General features: G+C 37.9%; 1 protein-coding gene across 8 annotated transcripts in view; it reads left to right on the top strand.

The window, feature by feature from the left end:
- Nucleotides 1–3,661: 3,661 nt before the first annotated feature.
- Nucleotides 3,662–26,037, top strand: part of TUT4 (terminal uridylyl transferase 4) — a 155,610-nt gene continuing 133,234 nt past the window's right edge. For all 8 annotated transcript variants that reach the window (XM_059922538.1, XM_059922493.1, XM_059922489.1 and 5 more), the window contains exon 1: nt 3,662–3,812. The gene's annotated coding sequence lies outside the window, so the exon portion shown is untranslated. The remainder of the gene's footprint in view (nt 3,813–26,037) is intronic.

Below are 26,037 nucleotides of genomic sequence, written 5' to 3'. Positions count from 1 at the left end.
TGAGCATCAGAATTGTTCTGGGTGCTGGGAATACACAGGTGAAGAAGACATGGTTAGGACATCATGGGGCTCTTTTTGACTGGAGCTCATCATCAGCCAGGGTCTGTAAAAGGTTACCAACCGGGCTTCCCTGGTGGTGCAGTGGTTGAGAATCTGCCTGCCAATGCAGGGGACACGGGTTCGAGCCCTGGGCTGGGAAGATCTCACATGCCGTGGAGCAACTAGGCCCGTGAGCCACAGCTGCTGAGCCTGCGCGTCTGGAGCCCGTGCTCCGCAACAAGAGAGGCCGTGACACTGAAAGGCCCGCGCACCGCAATGAAGAGTGGCCCCCACTTGCCACAACTAGAGAAAGCCCTCGCACAGAAACGAAGACCCAACACAGCTAAAAATAAATAAATAAATAAATAAAATTAAAAAAAAATTCAGTGTTGTAATTCTTGAATTTCTAATTAAAAAAAAAAAAAAAAAAAAAAAAAAAGGTTACCAACCACTGAAGTCTCTCTCCTTGAAGAAATCAGGTATATAGAAAAAAAGGAGCCTCAGAAAAAAAACTTTAGCAGATCTGATCATATCTCTCCCTTACTTATGAATGTTCAGTAACTCCCCATTAACTACAGGATAAAACCTGTTTTTTTGAATAACATACATGGCCCTTTATGATTTGTTCCCTTTATGATTTACCAGTAGATCTTGGTTTCAGCAGACTTATCTCTAAGGTACCTTTCTTGTTCTGATTTAATTTACTCACCAAATCACCTTTTCATCCAATATGATGATTTTTGGATTGGGTTTTCCTATCACCAAGGAAGAGAATAGAATATGAATACTGATCCATTGGGCAATTATATTCCTCATTACATATGATGAAATAAGATTTTTGCTGTAAGTAATTTTCACCTGAGTTTGGGTGAAATTGAGCTCCCCGAACTTCTGAACTGGAAGGCTAAATTTGGAGACTTAACCACAATCATGAGGTCTTCCTTGCAAGTATCAGATATAAGTCCTTAGTATATATATACAGAGCAGTATCAGATACAAGTCCTTAGTGTATTTATACAGAGCTGTCAGATATTTACCATTTAATTTCTCATTAAGCTGTTGGTGATTCAATGGAAAGAACACAGAACTAGTATTCTAGGCCTGCCTGTGACTTACTGTATGACCCTGGCCACTAATTAAGTCTCTTATACCCTAAGTTCCCTCGTTTTTCGTGTAGAAATACTTGCTCTATACGTGTTCTATTGTGATGATAAGCAAGAGTATAGTTGCCAAAATTTTCCATTCAACGAGTATGTAGGCATTATAAGGAATACAAATGTTAAGTATTTGCACTCAAGTTGATAATTTATTGGAGTCAGACTCAAAGTAATGTGTACGGATTCAGAGAATGGAGGAATCACATTCAGTGATGTGTGCGGGGGTGGTGATCAAGATGATTTAATAAAGGAGGTAGTTGAGCTGGATCTTGAGGAATAGGAAAGGTGGTAGAACAGAGTTAGCTGGAAGGGATAAGAGCAGAGAGGCACTGGGATTCTCAGTCTGGCCCCAGCCTTTGTTTTCAGACTCATTATCTTCTGCACACGCCAGACAAAATGTTCTCCGAATCACAGACTTGTGACCGGCACATAGTAGGCAAACCTCCAAGGTTCAGCTTCTACCTCTTCCCTTAAACCCTCACCCAAGTGGAATTTATCATGCTCTCCTCTGCAACTAAGATGTTAGTATCATCTTAATGTCTCTACAGGCTTTAAATTTGGGACCTGCTACTTTCCTTACATCCTCTCTGTCAAGTAGGTATTCTGCCGTTGAAAACTTACAGATAAAGAAACTCAGAGGGTGTATTTGGCCAAAGTCAAACTACTGATAAGTGCTGAAGCCAGGTAGAGCGCTTTTGATTTCAAATCCACTACTGTATGCACTACACTGGAGCGCCCTGGCATGAGACAGGTGGAGTAAAATGTATTGATGCTTAATTCTCAGAGCTCTAATTTTCTCATTTATAAATGGGAGCAGTAGCACGGACCTCATGGGATTATTATAATTATTTTTTTGGCCTCACCGCTTTTGGGATCCCAGTTCCCTGACCAGGGATGGAACCCGAGCCCCCTGCAGTGGAAGCGCGGAGCTCTAACCACTGGACCGGCAGGGAATTCCCTGTTATAAGAATTAAATGGTAAAATATGTGAACTCCCTAGCTCAATGACTAGCACTTAGTGGCCCCTTCTCACCAAGCTTCAGATTCATGTAGGCATAAATAAACAAATAAGAAATATCCAGTTCTGGGGTGCAAAGAAGACGGATTCCGTAGAGAGGCCTTCTGTAAACTTTTACAGGTCTCAGCCTCTGAGTCACGTCATGAGAAATTTTATAAGGCAGCATCTTGTAAAGACTTAAGATTTTGCATTTTCCCTCACGTCCAACCTATCATATCCTTTTCCTGCCTTAGGATGTGTCAAATGCAAGGACTGTACTTGTGTGACTTGTCCAGCTTTGAGGTTAGAGGGTGGTTGAATAATCTCCAAGTCTGGGATCTTAAAAAAAATTAACCAAACCATCCTTTCCGATCGGGACTTTTAATTACTACGTGGAGGAACCTACATTAAAAGCAAGAGGAGGAGAAGGCTCATGGATGGTAGTTGATTCCAAACCCACGTGAAACTAAATAAATGATTTCTTAAATCTTTTACCGGGTGGAGGGTGGGATACTCTTGTGATTTCTCTCGAGCTCCTTAACTCCAGAATTGGCTGCATTTTAAAAGAAAAGGATTCCAGCTTCGGTGGGCTGGTGGCAAAGTGAATAGGCGGGGAATGGTGGGGCGACCCGGGAGGATTCCTCTGTCTACCTACTCGCTGGTGTTCAGAAGCCCGCTCTAGCCGCCAAGGGTCCGCGGAGGCGCGGGCCAGGTCATGTCCGTAAGCCAGGCTCTCAGAGGTGCACGTTCAAGGCCGGGGCTTCCTTTCCCTGGAGGACGGCTTTCGGGCCCTCTCCCCGCTTGGGGGCCTCCGTAGGGATGTCCACAGCCCAGGAAGCAGACCTGAGCGGCGCGGCAGTGCCCGCGACCCCGGCCTTCTCAAGCACTCCAGCGTCCTCGCGCCGCTCCCCATGGGGGCCCAGCGGGGGAGATGGACTTCGCGACCCCCGCTCGGTGGCCCCGCCCCTCCCCTCCCCGCGAGCCCGTTGTGACTTCAACCTTCCCCCAACGCTAGAGGGCCCCGCCCCCTCCCCGCGGGCTAAAGAGCGTCCTCGCGCGCTCACCCCTTCTCTCAGCGTGAGTGTGAGTGCGCTGTCCTCTCACCTCGGCGTTGTTTCCCTCCTCCCCATTGTTTCCCGTCTCTACCACAAGGCCCCGAACGTAGCCCCTTCCCCATTGGTGTTTACTACCCCCCACCCCGGTTTAACCAGTGCCCAGGGGACCCCAGAACGGAGGGAGGGGGCACCCCCAAACTCTTCCGTCTGCGCCTCTTCTCCGGGGTCTCCTGCGCATCTATTCCCTACCCCCGCCCGGGTCAGGACTCCATTCGGGGCTCCGTCCCTCTCTCCCCTCCCCCTCTCCCCCGGCTCCCCTTCTCCCTCGGCCCCCTCCCCTCAGCGGGTCCTCCTCTTTCTCTCCCCCACTCTCCTCCCCCTCCCCATCCCTTCCCCCCCACAATGCAGTTCGCGGCGCGGCGGACATGGCGGTGGAACCCTGAGCTCGTCGTGTCCTGGCCTCCAGCGGCGGCGGCAGTGACGGCGGCAGCGGGAGGCGGAGGGGGAGCGGGAGCCACTGAGATGAGGAGGCGCCGCGCGCGCCTGTAGCTCGCGGGCCTCGCAGGTACGGAGGTTCCGGCCGCGGCGCAGCACCCGGCGCCCAAGGGGGTGTGCTCGGGGCAGGCCGGGCGGCCCCCTCTTCGCCCTCAGGTGCCGTGGCTCGCAGGTGTCGCGGGCCCGGCCCGAGCGCGTGTCAGCCGCCCTCTTGGGGCCTGACACTTCTTTCTTTGCCGGAATGCGCTTCGGGTGTCCCAGGGGAAGGCAGAGATAAGGGAGGTAGGGGCGGCGGCCTGGGCTTCCTGAGGAGGGCATCGGGGAGCTTTGGGGCCGAACTCCACAGCGAGGCTGGGGCACTCGGCCCCCGAGCTGAAACCTGTAGACCCGGGCAGCGGATTTTGAGTTAACGGGATAGGAGTGAACATTTTCAGGGGTCCAGTATGATTCCTTGTCATGTGTGCCTTTTCTTTCACCCCTGCTTAGATATAGACGTACGTATATAACACGTAAATACACAAACACGCATATAATACATAATAAACATTTTTTTCCGGGCTCGCCCTTGTCGGGAGGAGAGAACGTAGAGGTGTCTGTGAGGATATCGCTTCTTGCTCGCCCGCCTTCTCTCTCCCCCGCCCCCCGGTCGAATGGTGGTAATGAACGCTTTTGACGTGGGAAACTGAGATTCGTATTTGTAAACAGACAGCACTCGCCGAGTGTGATGTACGCCTCCGCGAGAGGTTTCAGGTCCTTTTGGTATACGGATTGCAAAAGAATGATATATTTAGACCTGAAAGAAAGATATCATCGGGATTTAAAGTTGTACCTGAATGTGGTGAATTACTGTTATTTTAACAACGTTGATTAAATACTTTCTTTTTAGAAGATTATCAGATTTTTAATAAGATGAATTTTGTACCTTGCGCGAGATCTTAGTTTCGGTATACCATGTTTCTTCGTTTCGATATATTTTTTATACAAAAGTAGTTCCTTACACATTTGACGTTCTACTCCCTTTTGTGATCTCCTTAGTGTCCAGAAGTGCAATTCGAATTGTGTATTGTTGGCATGCATTTAATAATTAGCTGGAGCGGATCAGGTTACCTTTTGTTTCCAAAGATCGCCCCCCCATCCAGTCTTGTAGTAGCGAAATGTGTAACACTTGGTGAAACGGAACATATCCTTTTTCTGTTTTTAAAATAATGAGAACTATTAGCTAATAAAATTGGATAATCGCAACTGCTTATGATAATTTAGAGAGAATGCCATATCAAGGTGGTGAATTGTAGGATGGTTTTTTAAAAAAGTTTTTTTTTGTTGTTGTTACTATCAGTCAGCGTGTTCTGTATATGAGTAAAATGTACGCTGAAATTTTTTTTAGGCTCAGAACGCTTGTATGTCTCCTTAGAAATTGCTTCACTACATTGCATCCTAGTACTGATTAGTCACAACTTATAAAATTATGAAATATTGATTCATTTAGAAAACTGTGCTTAAGATAATTAATGAATTCACTAGTGTCTAGTGTACTATGATCCTTGTATAAACAAATTTTAAAGAGTGCTTCTTAAAAACCGTATACTTTGGGGAAGATAAGAATTTTAAGTTGCTTTATGCTTTAAAAAGATGATATTTAATACAAACAAAAGAGTTACTTTTTAAAAAAGCTATTTTAGATAAATTTTCCTGCTGGTTGTAATTTTTCATTTGACTTGTGTGGAAAATGAAAAAATAAAGCTTCCTTGAAATAATACAGAAGCGGAAGTGAAAGTTATTGACATTTAATGTTTTAAGTCTAGCAAATGTCTAAATACAGAAAGGAAATTAAAGTCTTTTCATTGTCCTAGGTCAAGTTGTTAGTAATACAGATAAACTAACAAGATGTTATGATGCACATAAGTTTAGTTCAATATTGTAAATCCTAAATCACATCTAGAATTACATTTATTTTTAGTTAATGTAGCTGGAACAGTATAGTGTCTACATTATAATTTCAGACCTTTTAAAATAAAAATTTTTATTTGTAATTATAAATGTCTGATTAATAAAAAGCTGTTTAAAGAGAATTTTTATTAGTTCTCAGAATAGAGTCATTTTAGTAAGAGTAATTGGATAACTCTTTTTGACCTCAAAGTTAACCTTGACATGCACAATAAGCAGGATTAATTATGTTGTGTTCTTCATATAATGTCAAATCAGGATCTTTGGGTAGACAAAGGTGTATGAATTTTATTTCTGCAGTAAGTTTCTGGTTTCAGAGAAACTATAAGTAAGACTTACCTGTAAATGCTGATGCCAGTAAATTTTGTTTACCCTTAAAAAAAAAAGACCATTTTGATATAACAAATTCAGTGAGATGTGTTACTTCCTAACGTAAACTACAAATGCTTGAATTCAGTTGATTGTTACTGCAGATAGAAATACGTTCTAAAAAAGAACAGTTCTAGAAAGACAAATAGGCAAGGGGAGTAAAGCAGGATATATAGACTTTTTTCTTCTTAGAGGAATTAAGATTAATTACACTGAACTAAGTAAATTAGAATTTTTTTACACTAAACTAAGTTTTACCTGTTTTGTTTCAGGCATGGTGCTAGCCATGTTTATGTATTTTTATTCACTTGTTCAGTGTAACAACCCTATGAAACCTGTTTTATAAATGAGGACTCTCTGACTCAGAGGTTAATTTGCATAAGATCATAGAGTTAGAAAGATTGAAAGCAGCTCTGTGTGTTCTTCCTATTATATATGTCATGTTGCTTCTCAGATGTATCAAGTGTTCTCCCAATTTTATAGGAGAAACTGCCTAAGGTTGCTCGTTCATTCATCATTGAATCATTTATTTCTTCAAACATTTGCATTTGTACTTTATGCTAGACATTGCTAGGTTTTAGAGATATAAAATTATTGAAGACAATCTCTTGCTTCAGGGAACTCAGTCATATAATACGTACAGATAAATTGCAACACACTAGATTATGGGAGTTCGGAGGGAAGAAGCTGGCTCTTGAGGGATGAGTAGGAGTTTTCCAGATGGAGATGGGGATAGACTGGAGGCCATTCCAAAGTAAAGGAATAATGTGTGTGAAGGTGATAAGTTGTAATAGGACTTGGTGTTTAGGGGAGAGTGAGAAATTCAGTGTGGTATGAATTGAATTATGGATAGAGTGGTGAGAGAAATGGTTTGAAGTACCTGGCAGATTGTGAAGATTATTGTGTATGTTAAATGAAGACCTTTGGATTTTTATCTTGTAAAGTGAGATCACCAAGTGGGATAGTGGTTGAGCTGTAATTAAAATTATGGTTTTTGATTCCTATTTTAGTATTTCTTTCTCCTTGGCTTCTCCATCAATAGATTTACCCTTGTTTTCATTGGATAGATTTACCCTTGTTTTCATTGGATAGTCAAGCCATCTTTTGCATGCTGCTCTCTTCTCCTCTCTCTAGTTGCTGTAGTCCAGACTGGTTCTTTGAGGATCCTGTGATCCAAGTCTTATTGTCTAAGAATGTTTAATTTCTTAGAGGAGTCTTTTGAGGTAAAAATACCTCTGGGAGAAATCACCTTGTTATCGTTACACAGGAAGTGTTTTCACTCCTTGGCTTGGGTTGGTTGACTGCTTTCTAGTTTACCATTGGAAAGCAATAGCATAGGGCATTGGGGAATGTGGTCTGGAAAGCAGAGGCAGGATTCATACAAGCTCGGTGTTCATCAGTAAAGATGAGCAAAGTCCTACTGATCTTTATACAAAGCAATCTGTATTTTCAAAAATTAGGTATTTTGTAAGGCACACAATAATCTGGTCTTTTTAAATGGGTATTTGATTTACAATGATAATAGGTAACTTACTGCATAGTTACTATGTGTTAATTTATTGCTAAAGATCTTAGAAGTATTCACCGGTCCTCGCAACAACTTTTATATTATCAGTATTTATAGGTGAGGAAAGTAGCTGCAGAAAGACTAGATACTTTGGCTAAGATCTCAGAGCTAGTTTGCTGCTGAGCCAGGATTTGAACTCAGGATGTCTGAGTCTAGAGTTAGAGCTCTTAACCACTATACTATGTTGCACCTCAAGCTTAGGTTGTCAAAATTTAGTATGCAGAGGATGTTAAATTCAGTATAGTCGCATAGGTTGTCAAAAAATGTTTTGTTAAGAACATAAAGTATGAATTTAGATGATAATGAAATCTGATTGCATTTTGTCAGTCTCAGCTGTACACTGTAGTTTAAATAATTTAATTAACATTAAAATTGATTGGTCATTAACTACAAATAGCTCCAGTCTTGTGCTGAGGGTTAGTTTAGGTCAGCGGTATTCAAACTATGTTTGGGGACCTTTTGGGGGTCTCTGAGTTGTAACTGTTTTCATAGTAATATTAAGAAGATATTTACCTTTTCCCCTTTCATTTTCTCATCTGGAATGTACAGTGATAGATACATGTGAAAACATTATTACTTTGATGGTACTGGAATGTGTAATAGTGTATTCTTTTTTTCTTTTTCTTTGAGATATAATTTACAGTACCATAAAACTCACCTTTTAATTAATTAATTTATTTATTTATGGCTGTGTTGGGTCTTCGTTTCTGTGCGAGGGCTTTCTCTAGTTGCGGCGAGTGGGGGCCACTCTTCATCGCGGTGCGCGGACCTCTCACTATCGCGGCCTCTCTTGTTGCGGAGCACAGGCTCCAGACGCGCAGGCTCAGCAAACGTGGCTCACGGGCCTAGTCGCTCCGCGGTATGTGGGATCCTCCCAGACCAGGGCTCAAACCCGTGTCCTCTGCATTGGCAGGCAGACTCTCAACCACCGCGCCACCAGGGAAGCCCAAAACTCACCTTTTTAAAGCATGTAGTTCAGGGACTTCCCTGGCAGTCTGGCGGTTAAGATTCGGTGCTTCCAATGCAGGGGACACGGGTTTGATCCCTGGTTGGGGAACTAGGATCCCATATGCTGTGTTGCATGACCAAAAAAAAAAAAAAAAAAAAAAAAGCATGCAGTTTAGTGTATATTCGTAAGGTTATGTAATCATCACTACTGTTTAATTCCAGGACATTTTCATCTTACCAAAAGAAACCCTGTGCCCATTAGCAATCACCCTGCATCCCCCCCACCTCAAGCTTTTGGCAACCACTAAACTGCTTTCTGTCTCTTTCTGTCTTTGGAATTGCCTATTCTGGATATTTCATGTGAATAGAGTCATATAACATGTGGCTTTTTGTGCCTGGCTTCTTTCACTAAGCATAATGTTTTCAAGGTTCGTCCATAATACATCATGTATTAGCACTTCATTCCTTTTTATGGCTGAATAATACTACATTCTGTGGAATGTATTCTATAGAGATACCACATTTTGTTTATCCATTCATCATTTGATAGACATTTGGGTTATTTCCACTTTTTGGCTATTATGAATAATGTTTCTTTGAACATTCATGTAAAAGTTTTTGTGAGGATGTATGTTTCCATTTCTCTTGGATATATACCCAGGAGTGGAATTGCTGAGTGTTCTGATACATTTATGTTTAACTTTATGGAGGAACTGCCAAAACTATTTTCCTGAGAGGCTGCACCATCTTATATTTTCGCTAGTAATGTACGAGGGTTCTAATTTCTCCACATCCTCACCAGCACTTGTTATTGTCCATCTTTTAAATTATAGCCATCCTAGCTGGTGAAGTGGTATCTCATTGTGATTTTGATTTGCAGTTCCCTAATGACTAATGATGTTAAGCATCTCTTCATGTGTCTGTTGGCTATTTGTATATCTTATTTGGAGAAACGTCTATTTAAATCCTTTGTTCATTAAAAAAAATTGGATTATTTTTATTGTTGAATTATAAGAGTTCTTTATATATTCTGCATACTAGATCCTTATCAGATAAATGATATGCAAAAATGTTCTCCCATTTTGTGGGTTGTCTTTTCATTTTCTTTTTTTAAATTTAAAAATTTTGGCAAAATATATATATAACATAAAATTTACCATGTTAACCATTTTTAAGTGTATATTCACAGTGTTGTGCAACCATCACCACCATCCATGTCCAGAACTTTTTCCTTTTTCCCAAACTAACACTCTGTGCCCTTAAGCAATAACTCCTTATTCCCTTCTCCCCTCAGCCCCTAGCAACCATCATTCTACTTTCTGTCTCTATGAATTTGACTACTGTATGTAATTAGAGTCATATAATATTTGTTCTTTTGTGACTTATTTCATTTAACACAGTGTCTTCAAGGTTCTTCCATGTTTTAGCATGTGTCGGAATTTCCTTCCTTTTTAAGGCTGAATAATGTTTTCTTGTATTTATATACCATATTTTGTTTATCCATTCATCCGTTGATAGACACTTTGGTTGCTTCTGCCTTTTGGCTATTGTGAATACTGCTGCTGTGGATGTGGGTGTACAAATATCTGTTTGAGTCCCTGCTTTCTGTTCTTTGGAAATATACCCAGAAGTGGAATTGCTGGATCATGTGGTAAATCTATGTTTAGTTTTTGAGGAACTGACATTTAATTCTTTTCATTTTCTTGAGTATGTTTTTTTAAGCACCCAAGTTTTAGATTTTGATAAAGTCCTATTTATCTATTTCTTCTTGCACTTTGGGAGTCATATCTAAGAAATATAAGCCAAAATTATAAAGATCTACACCTGTGTTTTTTTCTAAGTTTTATAGTTTTAGCTTTTACATTTAGGTCTTTGATCCATTTTTAGTTAATTTTTGAATGTGTTGTGAGGCAGAGGTCCAACTTCATACTTTTGCATGTGGCTATCCAATTGTCCCAGCACCATTTATTGACAAGACTATTCTTTCCCTTGTTGAATGATCTTGGTGTCATTGTTGAAAATCAATTGACCATAAATGTCTCTGTTTATTTCTGGCTTCTCAATTGATTCTGGATTCTCCATTGATTTGTATGTCTGTCGTTATGCCAGTACCACCCAGTCTTTTTTCTTCTATTTATTTATTTCTTTCTTTTTGGCTGCGTTGGGTCTTTGTTGCTGTGCGCGGGCTTTCTCTATTTGTGGCGAGTGGGGGCTCCTCTTCCTTGTGGTGCGCGGGCTTCTCGTTGCGGTGGCATCTCTTGTTGTGGAGCACAGGCTCTAGGCGCGAGGGCTTCAGTAGTTGTGGCACACGGCTCAGTAGTTGTGGCTTGTGGGCTCTAGAGCGCAGGCTCAGTAGTTGTGGCGCACGGGCTTATTTGCTCCGTGGCATGTGGGATCTTCCTGGACCAGGGCTCGAACCCGTGTCCCCTGCATTGGCAGGAGGATTCTTAACCACTGCACTGCCAGGGAAGTCCCACCACCCAGTCTTGATTACTGTAGCTTTGTAGAAGGTTTTGAAATTAGGAAATTGAAGTTGAAGTTGTGAGTTCTCCAACTTAACTTTTCTTTTTCAAGATTGTTTTGGCTGTTCTGAGTCCCTTGCATTTCCGTGTGCATTTTAGGATCCACTTGTCAATTTTTGAAGAAAATCTTGTACTTCTTTTTGTTACTACTTTGATGGTATTGGAATGTGTAATAGTGTATTCTTTTTCTTTTTCTTTGAGATATAATTTACAGTACCAATTGTAAATGGAATTGTTTTCTTAACTTCACTTTCAGACTGTTCATTGCTAGTATATAGAAATACAATTGATTTTTGTTTATTGATCTTGGATGGTAATGTTGCTGGACTAATTTATTAGCTCTAACAGTTTTTTTGAGGATTCCTTAGGATTTTTTATATATGGGATCATGTCATCTGCAAATATAGATAGTTTTACTTCTTCCTTTCCAGTCTGGATGCTTTTTATTTCTTTTTCTTGCCTAATTGCCCTGGCTGGTACAGTGTTGAAGAGAAGTGAAGACAACAGGGAATTCCCTGGAGGTCCAGTGGTTAGGACTCGGTGCTTTCACTTCTGCGGCCTGCGTTCAATCCCTGGTCAGGGAACTAAGAACTTGCAAGCCACGCGGCCAAAATAAATAAATAAATAGATAGATAAGTGTAAAAAAAAAAAGTGAAGACAACATATCCTTGTTTCTGTTCTTAAGGGAGAAAACATTTAGTCTTTCACCATTAAGTATGATGTTACACGTGGGTTTTTTGTCAGATTGAGGAAAGTTTCTTTTGATTCCTAATTTGTTGAGTGTTTTTATTGTAAAAGGGCATTAGATTTTATCAAATTCTTTTTTTGTGTCACTTGAGATGACTGTGTGGTGTTTGTCCTTTATTTTATTAGTATGGTGTATTACATTGATTGATTTTCATATTGAACCAACCTTGCATTCCTGGGATAGAATACACTTGATCCTGGTGTATAACTTTTTTTTTTTTTTTTTTTAATTTTAGGGAAGGTTCTTTTATTTATTTATTTATTTTTGGCTGTGTTGGGTCTTCGTTTCTGTGCGAGGGCTTCCTTCAGTTGCGGCAAGTGGGGGCCACTCTTCATCACGGTGCACGGGCCTCTTCACTATCGCGGCCTCTCTTGTTGCGGAGCACAGGCTCCAGACGCGCAGGCTCAGCAGCTGTGGCTCACGGGCCTAGTTGCTCCGCGGCATGTGGGATCCTCCCAGCCCAGGGCTCGAACCCGTGTCCCCTGCATTGGCAGGCAGATTCTCAACCACTGCGCCACCAGGGAAGCCCTGGTGTATAACTTTTTGTTGCTGGATTTGGTTTGCTAGTATTTTGTTGAGGATTTTGCATCTGTATTCATAAGGCACATTGGTGTATAGTTTTCTTGTAACGTCGTTGTCTGGTTTTGGTATTGAGGCAATACTGGCCTCATAGAATGAGTTAATAGTGTATTCTTGTATTTGAAAAATTTTTCAGTTTTAATATCTAATGATGTAAATGTCAATAGCTATAACTCACAAAAACAAAAGTTTTTGGGATTCTTGTTAATTTTTAAGAGTATAAATGCATCCTGAGGTCAAAAAGTTTGAGAACTGCTGGTTTAGGCTAAGGACATACCTTAGTGCCTAAGCATTGAACCAAAAAATATGTCTCTTCTTTCTTGTCATAAACCAATCCCATTTGTGTCATTTTAGGCAAGTCATACACTCGGTGTACCTCATTAATATATAAAGTGGAAATACTGCAAGACTGTTAACTTTACAGATGTGAAAAGATAAATGAATGGGCATGTTAGGCATATATTAGCTGATACTGTATCTTCAAAACCTGTTTTTTTAAAATTTTATTTTATTTTTTTATACAGCAGGTTCTTATTAGTTATCTATTCTATGCATATTAGTGTATATAGGTCAATCCCAGTCTCCCAATTCATCACACCACCATCCCCCCCCCGCCACTTTCCCCCCTTGGTGTCCATACATTTGTTCTCTACATCTGTGTCTCTATTTCTGCCCTGCAAACTGGTTCATCTGTACCATTTTTCTAGGTTCCACATATATGCGTTAATATACGATATTTGTTTTTCTTTTTCTGACTTATTTTGTATGACAGTCTCTAGATCCATCCACGTCTCTACGAATGATCCAATTTCGTTCCTTTTTATGGCTGAGTAATATTCCATTGTGTATATGTACCACATTTTCTTTATCCATTCATCTGTTGATGGGCATTTAGGTTGCTTCTGTGACCTGGCTGTTGTAAGTAGTGCTGCAGTGTACATTGGGGTGCATGTGTCTTTTTGAATTATGGTTTTCTCTGGGTATATGCCCAGTAATGGGATTGCTGGGTCATATGGTAATTCTATTTTTAGTTTTTTAAGGAACCTCCATACTGTTCTCCATAGTGGCTGTATCAATTTACATTCCCACCAACAGGGCAAGAGGGTTCCCTTTTCTCCACACCCTCTCCAGCATTTGTTGTTTGTAGATTTTCTGATGCTGCCCATTCTAACTGGTGTGAGGTGATACCTCATTGTAGTTGTGATTTGCTTTTCTCTAATAATTAGTGACGTTGAGCAGCTTTTCATGTGCTTCTTGGCCATCTGTATGTGTTCTTTGGAGGAATGTCTATTTAAACAAATATTTTTTTTAAACTGAAAAATTTGTAAGGGCTCCAGGACTTTTTGTAGGAACTTATGGTATTGTTATGAGACAGTGTCTTGAATTGTGTCATACAGGTAAAAATTTGTTAGTTTGTGTTTGGAACTTGTATTTAAGCTTTCTGTGATAGTACCAGTTTTAAACCAGTGATTTTCATTATATGAGAGGTACATCTTCTTAGGAAGGTGTTTCATAATCACTTTGGAAGGTCTTTTAAACCACTCACAGCTACCCTCTCCCACCCCCCATTCTTGTGTTCCTCTTTATTTCTGTTGGCCGTGTATTCTGTTTCTCAGATGGGTTAGAAAAATGATTGAGAACCATTATTCTGAACCCTCTAAGGGGGTTTGTATCTTGTTCCCTTCACACCTCCTTCCTCAAAGCCAGAAAACCAGACCCATGTTTTTCTATGTAGTGTCTGTTTATTCTTCTATTCTCTGCTAAAATTCTTCTTCTTCTAAGACTGGTGCCCTACTGCCAAGGGGGGAAAGCGACTGGGGGGTCCGGGTGGTGGCGTGATGAATTGGGCGATTGGGATTGACATGTATACACTGATGTGTATAAAACTGATGACTAATAGAACCTGCTGTATAAAAAAATAAATAAAATTCAAAAATTCAAAAAGAAAAAAAGACTGGTGCCCTACTGGCTGTTTCTTACCTGACTTTGTTATTTCAATCTAGGAACCTCTGTGTCACTCGCTTATGTTCACTGATACTTTGGTATAATTCTTGATATCGTATCAGGCAGTTGGAAGCATAATACTGAAGGTTACCTAACATCTTAACTTTATTTTTCCTTAATTTCTGTATTCCAGTGGTATTCAGCTCTACTTTCCTTGACACACCTACTCATATGGTTCAATAATGGTTCTACTTCTGACCAAAATCTCCTTAATATCTATATGTGCATCTTTCTCATTTCTTTAGTTTTCTCATCTATCCCTAATCTCTTTGTATATAACCTCTTTTGGGCTTTATCCTTCCCCCTCACCAGTACCATTACTGTTGTGTTCGCTTACTCTATTGAATTATTCATTCTGTCAATCCTCTACCCAGTATGAATTTAAATATCTGTAAATTGTATAAACTAGTAGACTGGTGTGTTATATATGTAGTTAGGTCTTTAACACAGCTGGGCAGTATTTTAGTCAGATTTCTTTCCTGTTTCTCACGTTTAGTATTGTTTTACCCTGGCCTTAAGCCCTCTACTGCCCTCTGCCTTTCGCAGTCAGTGTTGGCCTTCTGTTTCATAGAACAATGTTATAAAACTTGTGTTCCTCACAGTCCTTTGAGATACTGATAGGTGGTCCTGGCAAAAAATGTTTCTTTAGTCAAATGAATCTGGGAAATGTTGCAAATTAGATCTCACTCTTAGAGATTTACAGTGCTTATTAGGATATTGAAGCATCTTCTGGGAAGAAACCCATTTAACTTTAACACAACTTTTCCCTCTCCACTATCCCACTAAAATTGCTTGTGTTAAGGCCCTAAATAACCTCTTAATACTTTTTACTATTATTGATAACTACTCTTGTTTACTTCAGTGACATCTCCTTTTCCTCTCTTCTCTGTCTTCCTGTTCTGCAGAAGTTAATCTAAAGCAGAAATTGTGCTACTCTTCTGCTTATCATCTATGGCTTCTCTTTGTTAAAGTCTAAACTTGAGTTGGTATGCAAATATGTGTACCAATTTACATTCCCAGTTCATCTCCTGTATTCATCATTATGCATGCTATTTTACATCCTAAAAAACTTGTCAGAGTTTTAGAAATATATTTTGTCTAGTACATACAAATCTTGTCTTACTCCTTCTTACTCCTTCTCTTAAGTGAGAAATTCTTTCTCAGCTCAATATTATCTCCATGTAGAAGGCTTTTTCTTAGGCTCTTTCCTCAGGGTTTCCTTAGCATGTGTCACATAATATTGTCATTATTTGTTTATATGACTATCTCCCCTTTTAGACATGAGCCTATTATTTATCTTTGTATCCCCAGCTTTTAACTGAGCACCTTATATGTGAATGTTGAAAGTTATCTTTGTTAAAACTGATTCCTGATTTATATTTGTTTACCTGAGCAAATAAAAGCACAGCTACATAATTTGCAGGGCCAGTGCAAAATAAAAATGCAGGGTCTCTAGTTCAAAACGCAGGAAAAAAGTGCTGTTAAAGTTACTAAAACAAAGTTTTTTTCTTCTTTGATCTTTCTCTCAGCTCGTTGTGTTTATTTTCTTTTTAATGTCATTGTACATAAAGAACAATTGAAATTGTTAATTAAGCATGAATTTTACTGTTCAACTTTGTATTGTGCAATGCCAGTTTTAAATGCAAATATATGATTATTTAACTCTTATGTGGAATTGCTAGTATTTCATAGCTTGTACATATATATTTCATTCTTACCAGAACAGGGAAAACACTGCACAAAACTTACTTGCTGTTTTTATTTCATTTCTTATACTTGCACATTCTACCAACAGTCTTTACCTTTGATTTGGCAGGACTGAAAGGAAAAGGAACTGTGGCTTGCTCTATCTTTCCCTTTCCTTCTGTGTTGTCACTTTTAGCATAAGTGGTTGGTTAATACAGGGAAGTAACATGAGTAAGAAAAGACATGATAGGCTTTTTGATCATTCATGTTTCTTAGAATTCCATTGCCTTTCCTCTGTGTTTGAAGCAAGTTATGGTTCAAACAAAATGTGGCTTCTTGGGCTGTTAGTACCCTTGCTTACTTAGTTGTAGACAACATGCTTACTTAATATTCACACTGAGTCTTGCTGAACTCCCCACACATCATGGATCCACCGATATTCTGTGTTCACAGGGCATCACCAAAGCTATATGAGAATGAGGTGGAAACAAATGGCAAGGTATACATTTTGCATATATCTCCTGCTCCTGTGCATGTTCCATTGTCCTATTAGACTTCACTACAAAACACAAATTCAAAGATAAAATTATTAAGAATTTCAAGTTGGTGACAGGAGATCTTTAAACCAAGCACAGCGTCTTTCTGAGCATGGAGCCCTGTGTAACTGCACAGATCACATGACCATGAAATTAGCCCTGAACAAAAGGATTGGAGGGAAATAGTAACATGGGTCGAGACAAAGAGACTGCCTTATTTCATCTTGTACTAATGTGATAAGCCTTGTTACTGCTCCTTTATTTTGAGGCATTCTGAGGGTTGTGTTCCTTATTGCCTTGAAGTTAGGTGCAGCCATGTGGCTTTTTTTGGTAAATGAAATGTGAGCAGAGGTGACCAGTGCTATTCCTTTTCCCTCTGTTTTGCTAATATGGGAGGTAACATAAGATTAAAGCAGCTTGGAATGCTGAGCCAATGCATAAAGGACAGCTGCCTTAGAGAGTCACCTTAATTCACAGAGGATTTTGTATGAGTTGTTAAATCAATTTATGTTGTGATAAACATTGAGTTGTAGAGGTTGTTATTGCAGCATAACCTGGCCCATTCCAAGGGATACAGTATATGAAATTTCAAAATGAGTGTGGTGTTAGAAGCACAAGCATTGTAGGACCAGCACAGTTACATATCACAATTTTTGGAACTATGGGACAAACTTTGTCTCCCCAACAAACAAGTAACACTTAAAAAGTGTTAGCTACATTGTTATACATAAATACCAAAGAGCTGCCTGATACTGGAAGAATCAAGAACTTTCTAGTGAATCTTGCATCACAGAACTCTTCATATAGATAGAGCTTGTTCTTGATTATTTGTTTATAAGGAAAAAGAGGAAAGTGTAGCTTGGATAATTAGGGGATCCAGATGATCTCCATATCTCATTAGAAAAAAGCCCAAAAAACAGTTGGCAACCTCAGGCTGTTTTAATCAACAAATTGCTTGTGAAAAGAAGCATGACTTAAACTTCTTTGACCAGTGGCCAAAAAAGCTTTACCAGATGAACACAGAAGGAAAAGGCTTGAGTAATCCAGAAAACCTAGCTAATTGGGCTTTATATGAGGATCTAGGTAATTTAGTTTGGAAATCCCATTTATTTACAAAACTGGATTTGAGAGAAGGGGGCACAGTTCTACTTGGCTTTGATCATAAAAACTCTTGTCAGTTGATTTACCCATATAAAAAGTTATGTTTTTTTTTAAAACTTTAGCTATTTTAGAGAATGATTGACATTTAAAATTTGAGGTTTGTGATACTTTATATAAGCTTAATACACATTATTTCGATTAAATTTTTTGAGTTAAAAGTTTTTTTATTGTGGTAAAGTATACATCACATTAAATTTATCGTTTTAACCTTTTTAAGTGTACAATTCAATGGCATTAGTACATTCACAATGTTGTGTAACCATCGCCACTATTTATTTCCAAAACTTTTTTATCATCCCAAACAGAAACTCTGTACCCATTAAGCAATGACTTCCCATTCCCCTCTCCCGCTAGCCCCTGATAACTTCTGTTCTACTTTCTATCCCTATGAATTTACCAATTCTCAATATCTTATATAATTGAATCATACAATATCTGCCATTTTGTGAGTGACTTATTTCATTTAGCATGATGTCCTCAAGGTTAATCCATGTTGTAGCATGTGTCAGAGTTTCCTTCCTTTAAATGGCCGAGTAATATTCCATTGTGTGTATCCCACATTTTGTTTATCCATTCATCTGTTGATAGATGCTTGGTTGCGTCTACCTTTTGGCCGTTGTGAATAATGCTGCAGTGAACATGGTGTACAAATATCTGTTTGAGTCCCTATTTTCAGTCTTTTGGATATATGCCTACGAGTAGAATTGCTGGATCATATGGCAATTCCATGTTTAACTTTTTGAGGAACTTCCAAACTGTTTCCTGCATCAACTGCGTCATTTTATTCCCACCAGCAGTTGCATGAGGATTCCCACTTGGTTTTTTGTTTTTTTGCTTTGGTTGCCTTTGCTTTTGGTATCAAATCCAAAAAAATCATTGTCAAGATGGATGTCAAGGATGAAATTTTAAATTTGATGAAGACCAATTTATCTATTTTTTTCTTTTGTCATCTGTGCTTTTGATGTCATATTTAAGAAACTGTTGCCAAATCCAAGGTCATGAAGATTTATAGTTTTTATGCAGTTATATTTATGTGTGTGTTTGTGTAGTTTAGAGTATAAGGTATAGTTTTAGTATAGATATTAAATTTAGGTCTTTGTTCTTTTGTTTTTGTTTTTATCCTTACATTGTTTATTTCTGAAAATATAGGTATATATATTCTCTTCTTTCTTACAAAAAATTAGCTTACTACACATGCCTGTGTATATTACTTTTTTTCACTTAACAGTGTATCTTCACTATCACTCCATAACAGAATAGAGATTTCCTCAGTCTAGTTTACATCTGTATGGTAATATATTTTATTGTTTTATGACAGTTTTTCTATAGTTTTTCAAAAGACTCAAATGGTCATTTGAGTTTTTTTCCTGTCTGCTGCTTTTACAATTAGTGTCTTGTCTTATTTGATCCATTTTGAGTTAATTTTTGCAACTGGTGTAAGGTCAGGGTCCAGCTTCATTCTTTTGAACACGTGTGTTCAGTTTTCCAGCACCATTTATTGAAAAGACTGTCCTTTCCCCCATTCAGTACTCTTAGCACTGTTGTCAGATCGAATGACCATGTATGTAAGGGTTTATTTATGGGCTCTGTATTCTGTTCCATTGATATATGTCTTTCTTTATGCTATTACCAGACTGTTTTGGTTATGGTAGCTTTGTGTAGTAAGTTTTGAAATAAGAAAGTGTTACTCTTCCAACTAATTTTTTCCTTTTTTTAGATTGTTTTGCCTATTTAGAGTCCTTTGAAATTCCGTATGACTTTTAGGATGGGTTTTTGTTTCTGCAAAAAATGCCATTGTGATTTTGATAGTGATTGCATTGAGTCTGTAGATCACTTTGGGTAGTATTGGCATCTTAACAGTATTGTTAACAATATAAGTCATTGACAATGACTTAAGTGAAGGAAACAAATGGGTGAGTGCACAGTGGGCTGCAGTTTATGAATTCTGCCCAGTCTCCAGCTTTTGGCAGCACTGGGAAAGCAGACTAAATAGTTTTGGGGACTCTTGATATTGATAACAATAAGCAAGGGGTGGAGTACTTAATTCTTTTAAAGTGAATGATAAACATTGTAAAAGGTGTGTTTTCGAATGTTCTACTCCCTTCGGCTGTAGGTCATATGAACTTAAAATACTTCCTGATTCCTTAGTTACCCATAGGCAGTGACCAAAGTCTGAAAAGGGAAGAGCAAGAAAGAGGTAGGTAGGGAAAGTAGACTGGAAGGAATCTATGAACATGGGATGTCGCTGCATTTACTTAAGTATTTAATTTCTTTCAGTAATGTTTTGTAGTGTAATGTTTTCAGGGTAAAAATTTTTTTGCCTCCTTGGTTAAATTTATTCTTAAGTATTTTATTCTTTTTGATTCTATTGTAAGTGGAATCCTTTTTTTAATTTCCTTTATGGATTGTTCATTGCTACTGTAAAGAAATCTGTGTGTTGATTCTGTATCCTGCAACTTGTTGAATTTGTTTATTAGCTCTGTTTTTTTGTGTGTATTCTTAGGATTTTGTTACATATAAGATCATGTCATCTGCAAACAGATAATTTTACTTTTTCTTTTCCAGTTTGGATGCCTTTTATTTCTTTTACCTGGCTAATTGCTCTGGCTAGAACTTCTAGTACTGTGTTAAATAGAAGTGGCAAAAGCAGACATCTTCGTCTTATTGCGGATCTTAGGGGAAATTTTTTTAAGTCTTTCACTAATGAGTATGATGTTAGCTGTGTGTTTTTGTTTTCGTTTTGGGTGTTTTTTTTTTTTTTTTGTAGATGGCCTTTATCATGTTGAGGAAGTTCCTTTCTATTACTAGTTTATTGAGCGTTTTTATCATGAAAAGGTGCTGGATTTTGCCAAATGCTTTCTTCTGCATCAGTTGAGATGATCACGTATTTTTCTTTTCCTTCAGTCTATTAATGTGGTTTATCACATTGATTGATAATTCATATGTTCAATCACCCTTACATTCTGAAGATAAATCTCATTTGGTCATGGTGTATAACCCTTTTAATATGCTGCTGAATTTGGTTTCCTAGTACTTTGTTGATGATTTTTTGCATATATATTCAGAGTATCAGAGTAATGCTGGCCTCATAGAATAAGTTAGGAAGTGTTCCCTCCTTTTCAATTTTTTGGAAGTGTTTAAGAAGGATTGGTATTAATTCTTTACATGTTGAGTGAGCTTCTCCAGTATAGCCTTTTGATTCTGAGCTTTTTTTGTTGAGGGGTTTTTGATTACTGATTCAATCTACTTATTTGTTGTAGGTGTATTCATATTTTGTATTTGTTCTTGACTCACTTTTGGTAATTTGTGTGTTTGTAGGAATTTGTCCGTTCCATTCTAGGTTATCCAATTTGTTGATGTACAGTTGTTCATAGTATTCTTTTATAATCCTTATTTTAAAAAATTATATCAAATATCCTTTTATCTCCATTTACAAAATTGTGTTAAAATAATACATTGCTTAAAAAAATACATTGTTTTCATTTGTCTCAAGGTATTTTCCGATTGCCCTTGTGATTTCTTCTTTGACCCATTGGTTGTTTGCGTGCATTGTTTAATTTTCACATATTTGTGAATTTTCCAGTTTTTTTCCTGTTATTGATTTGATTTCCAGTTTCCGTCTATTGTGATAAGAAAAGATAATTTGTATGATTTCAGTCTTTTTAAATTTATTAAGACTTGTTTTGTGGCCTAACGTAATAGTCTATCGTTGAGAATGTTCCATGTGTACTTGAGAGGAATATGTATTCTGCTGATGTTGGGTTGAGTCTTCTGGATTTATCTGTTAGGTCTCATTGGTGTATAGTGTTATTCAAGTCCTCTATTTCCTTACTGGTTTTCTGTCTGGTTGCTCTAACCGTTATTGAAAGAAAGGTATTGAAGTCTCCAACTATTTTATTTATTTATTTATTTAATTGAAGTGTAATTGATTTACAATGTTGTGTTAATTTCTGCCGTACAGCAAAGTGACTCAGATACATATATATTTTATATAATGTATATAATATATGTATACATTCTGTTTAATATTCTTTTCCATTGTGGTTTATCGCAGGACTTTGAATACAGTTTTCTGTGCTATACAGTAGGACCTTGTTTTCCATTCATTCTGTATGTAATAGTTTGCATCTACTAACCCCAAACCCCAGTCCATACCCCCTCCCCACTCCCTCCCCCTTGGCAACCATAAGTCTGTTCTCTATGTCTGTGTGTCTGTTTCTGCTTCATAGATAGGTTCATTGTGTCATACTTTAGATTCCACATATAAGTGATATCATATGGTATTTGTTTTTCTCTTTCTGACTTACTTCACTTAGTATGATAATCTCTAGTTGCGTCCATGTTGCTGCAAATGGCATTATTTCGTTCTTTTTTATGGCTGAGTAGTATTCCACTGTATGTATGTACCACATCTTTTTTTGTTTTTTTAAAATTTTTATTGGAGTAGAGTTGATTTACCATGTTGTGTTAGTTTCAGGTGTACAGCAAAGTGAATCAGTTATACATATACATATATCCACTCTTTTTTTTTTTTAAGATTCTTTTCCCATATAGGCCATTACAAAGTATTGAGTAGAGTTCCCTGTGCTATATAGCAGGTTCTTATTAGTTATCTGTTTTATATATAGTAGTGTGTATATGTCAGTCCCAATCTCCCAACTTATCCCTTCCCCCCTTATCTCCTGGTAACCATAAGTTTGTTTTCTACATTTGTGACTCTACTTCTGTTTTGTAAATAAATTTATTTGTACTCCTTTTTTTTAGATTCCACATATAAGCGATATCATATGATAGATGTCTTTCTGTGTCTGACTTACTTCACTCAGTATGACAATCTCTGGGTCCATCTATGTTGCTGCAAATGGCATTATGTTCTTTTTTATGGCTGAGTAATATTCCATTGTATGTATGTACCATGTCTTCTTTATCCATTCATCTGTTGATGGTCATTAAGGTTGTTTCCATGTCTTGAGGGGGGGCATTGTGTATAGTGCTGCTATTAACATAGGATTCATGTGTCTTTTCGAATTGTAGTTTTGTCCAGATATATGACCCGGAGTGGGATTGCTGGATCTTATGGTAGCTCTGTTTTTAGTTTTCTGAGGAACCTCCATACTGTTCTCTATTGTGGCTGCACCAACTTATATTCCCACCAACAGTGTAGGAGGGTTCCCTTTTCTCCACACCCACTCCAGCATTTGTTATTTGTAGACTTTTTGATGATGGCCATTTTGACTGGTGTGAAGTGGTACCTCACTGTAGTTTTGATTTACATTTATCTAATAATTAGTGATGTTGAGCATCTTTTCATGTGTCTCTTGGCCATCTGTATGTCTTCTTGGGAGAAATGTCTCTTTAGATCTTCTGCCCATTTTTCGATTGGGTTGTTTTTGTTGTTGAGTTGTATGAGCTGTTTGTATATTTTGAAAATTAAGCCCTTGTCAGTCTCATGGTTTGCAAATATTTTCTCCCATTCTGTAGGTTGTCTTTTTGTTTTGTTTGTGATTTCCTTTGCTGTGCAAAAGCTTGTAAATTTGATTAGGTCCCATTTGTTTATTTTCGTTTTTATTTCTATTGCCATGGGAGACTGACCTAAGAAAACATTGGTACCGTTTATGTCAGAGAATGTTTTATCTATGTTTTCTTCTAGGAGTTTTATGGTGTGATGTCTAATGTTAAAGTCTTTAAACCATTTTGAGTTTTTTTTGTGTGTATGGTGAGAGAGTGTGTTCTAACTTCATTGATTTACATGTGGCTGTCCAACTTTCCCAACACCAGTTGCTGAAGAGACTGTCTTTTTCTCATTGTATATTCTTGCCTCCTTTGTTGACAATTAATTGACCATAGGTGTATGGGTTTATTTCTGGGTTCTCTATTTTGTTCCATTGATCCATATGTCTGTTGTTGTGCCAGTGCCATGCTGTTTTGATTACTGTAGCTTTGTAGTATTGCCTGAAGTCTGGGATGGTTATGCCTCCTGCTTTGTTCTTTTTCTTCAGGATTGCTTTGGCAGTTCTGGGTCTTTTATGGTTCCATATGAATTTTAGGATTATTCTAGTTCGGTGAAAAATGTCATGGGTAATTTGATAGGGATCCAGCTATTATTATAGAATTATCTATTTCTCTTTTCAATTTTGTTAATTTTTGTTTCCTATTTTTGGGGCTCTGTTATTAGGTATATATATGTTTATAATTGTTACATATTCTTGTTGGACTAAACTTTTTATCAGTATATAATGCTCTTTTTTGTCTCTTGTAACCGTTTTTGACTTAAAGTATATATTTTTTCTGACAATTATATAGCCAACTCAGTTCTCCCTTGAAATCTTTTTCCAGCCTGTATTTTCAACCTCTTTGCTTCTTTGTATCTAAAGTGAATCTCTTGTAGGTAATATGATAGATGGATCATGTGTTTTTTAATCCAGTTTTCCAATCTCTGCCTTTAATTGGAGAGTCTAATTCATTTTTGAATTGGCCAAAAAATTCGTTCGGTTTTTTCCATAAGATGGCTCTAGTAGTCCTTCGTTGTCTTTAACTTCATTTGAAACAATTTTGTTAGATTGTATGTGACAGCTGTCATATTAGTGTGCCTTTAAAAAAACTTATCAAAATTGGTGAATTTTTGTGTAGCCATTTTAATGTTGAAGGTGGAAGAAAAAAGCAACATTTTTGGCATATAATGCTTTATTATTTCAAGAAAGGTAAAAACACAACTGAAATGCAAAAAAAGATTTGTGCAGTGTATGGAGAAGGTGCTGTGACTGATCAGATGTGTCAAAAATGGTTTGCAAAGTTTTGTGCTGGAGATTTCTCACCGGACAATGCTCCATGGTCCAGTAGACCAGTTGAAGTTGATAGTGATCAAATTGAGACATGAATTGAGAACAATCAACATTATACCACACAGGAGATAGCTGACATACTCAAAATATCCAAATCAAGCATTGAAAATCATTTGCACCAGCTTGGTTATGTTAATCGCTTTGATGTTTGGGTTCCGCATAAGTTAAGTGAGAAAAACCTTCTTGACCATATTTCTGCATGTGATTTTCTACTTAAGTGTAATGAAAACATTTGTTTTTAAAACAATTTGTGATGGGTGATGAAAAGTGGATACTGTACAATGATGTGGAACAGAAGAGATCGTGAGGCAAACAAAGTAAATCACCACCAACCACACCAAAGAAGATGATGTTGTGTATATGGTGGGATTGGAAGGAAGTCCTCTATTATGAGCTCCTCCCAGAAAACCAAACGATTAATTCCAACAAGTACTGCTTGCAGTTAGACCAGCAGAAAGCAGCACTTGATGAAAAGCATCTGGAATTAGTCAACAGAAAATGCATAATCTTCCATCAGGATACCGCAAGAGTGCATGTTTCTTTGATGACCAGGTAGAAACTGTTACAGCTTAGCTGGGAAGTTGTGATTCATCCACCGTATTCACCAGACATTGCACCTTCAGATTTCCATTTATTTCGGTCTTTACAAAATTCTCTTAATGGAAAAAATTTCAATTCCCTGGAAGACTGTAAAAGGCACCTGGAACAATTCTTTGGTCAAAAAGATAAAGAGTTTTGGCAAGATGGAATTATGAAGTTGCCTGAAAAATGGCAGAAGGTAGTGGAACAAAAGGGTGCATATGTTGTTCATAAAGTTCTTGGTGAAAATGAAAAATGTGTCTTTTATTTTTACTTAAAAACGAAAGGAACTTTTTGGCCAACCCAATACATTTAAAGTAGTTATTGATAAGGAAGGATTTACTCGTGCTCTTTAGTTTTTTCTTTTCTGTATGTCTCGTGCTTTTTGTTCCTCAATTTCTCTATATTAGTGCCTTTTTATGTATTTAGTTGACTTTTTTATAGTGTGCTATTTTAATTCCCTTTTTTCCTTTTTTGTATTTTTAAACATTTTCTTAGGGGTTGCCTTGCAGATAACAGCGCAACTAATATCTTAAATTTATAACAGCCTAGTTTGAGTAATACCAGTTTAGTTTCAATAGTATACACACACTCTGATCCTATATGTCTCTGTTCTCTCTCATTGTTATTGTCACAGATTACATCTTTATACATTGTGTGCCCATAAACATAGGTTTATAATTGTCTTCTTATGTATTTGCCTTTTAAATCATGTAGGAAAAAAGGAAGAGTTACAAACCAGCAGTACAATAATACTGGCTTTTATGTTTACCGGTGCTAAGTTACCTTTACCAGTGTCTTTTATTTCTT

The sequence above is a fragment of the Balaenoptera ricei genome, chromosome 1, assembly GCF_028023285.1.
Source record: "Balaenoptera ricei isolate mBalRic1 chromosome 1, mBalRic1.hap2, whole genome shotgun sequence".
Lineage (NCBI taxonomy): Eukaryota > Metazoa > Chordata > Mammalia > Artiodactyla > Balaenopteridae > Balaenoptera > Balaenoptera ricei.
The sequence above is the reverse complement of the archived record's forward strand: the minus strand, read 5'-3'. Positions and strand labels throughout refer to the sequence as shown.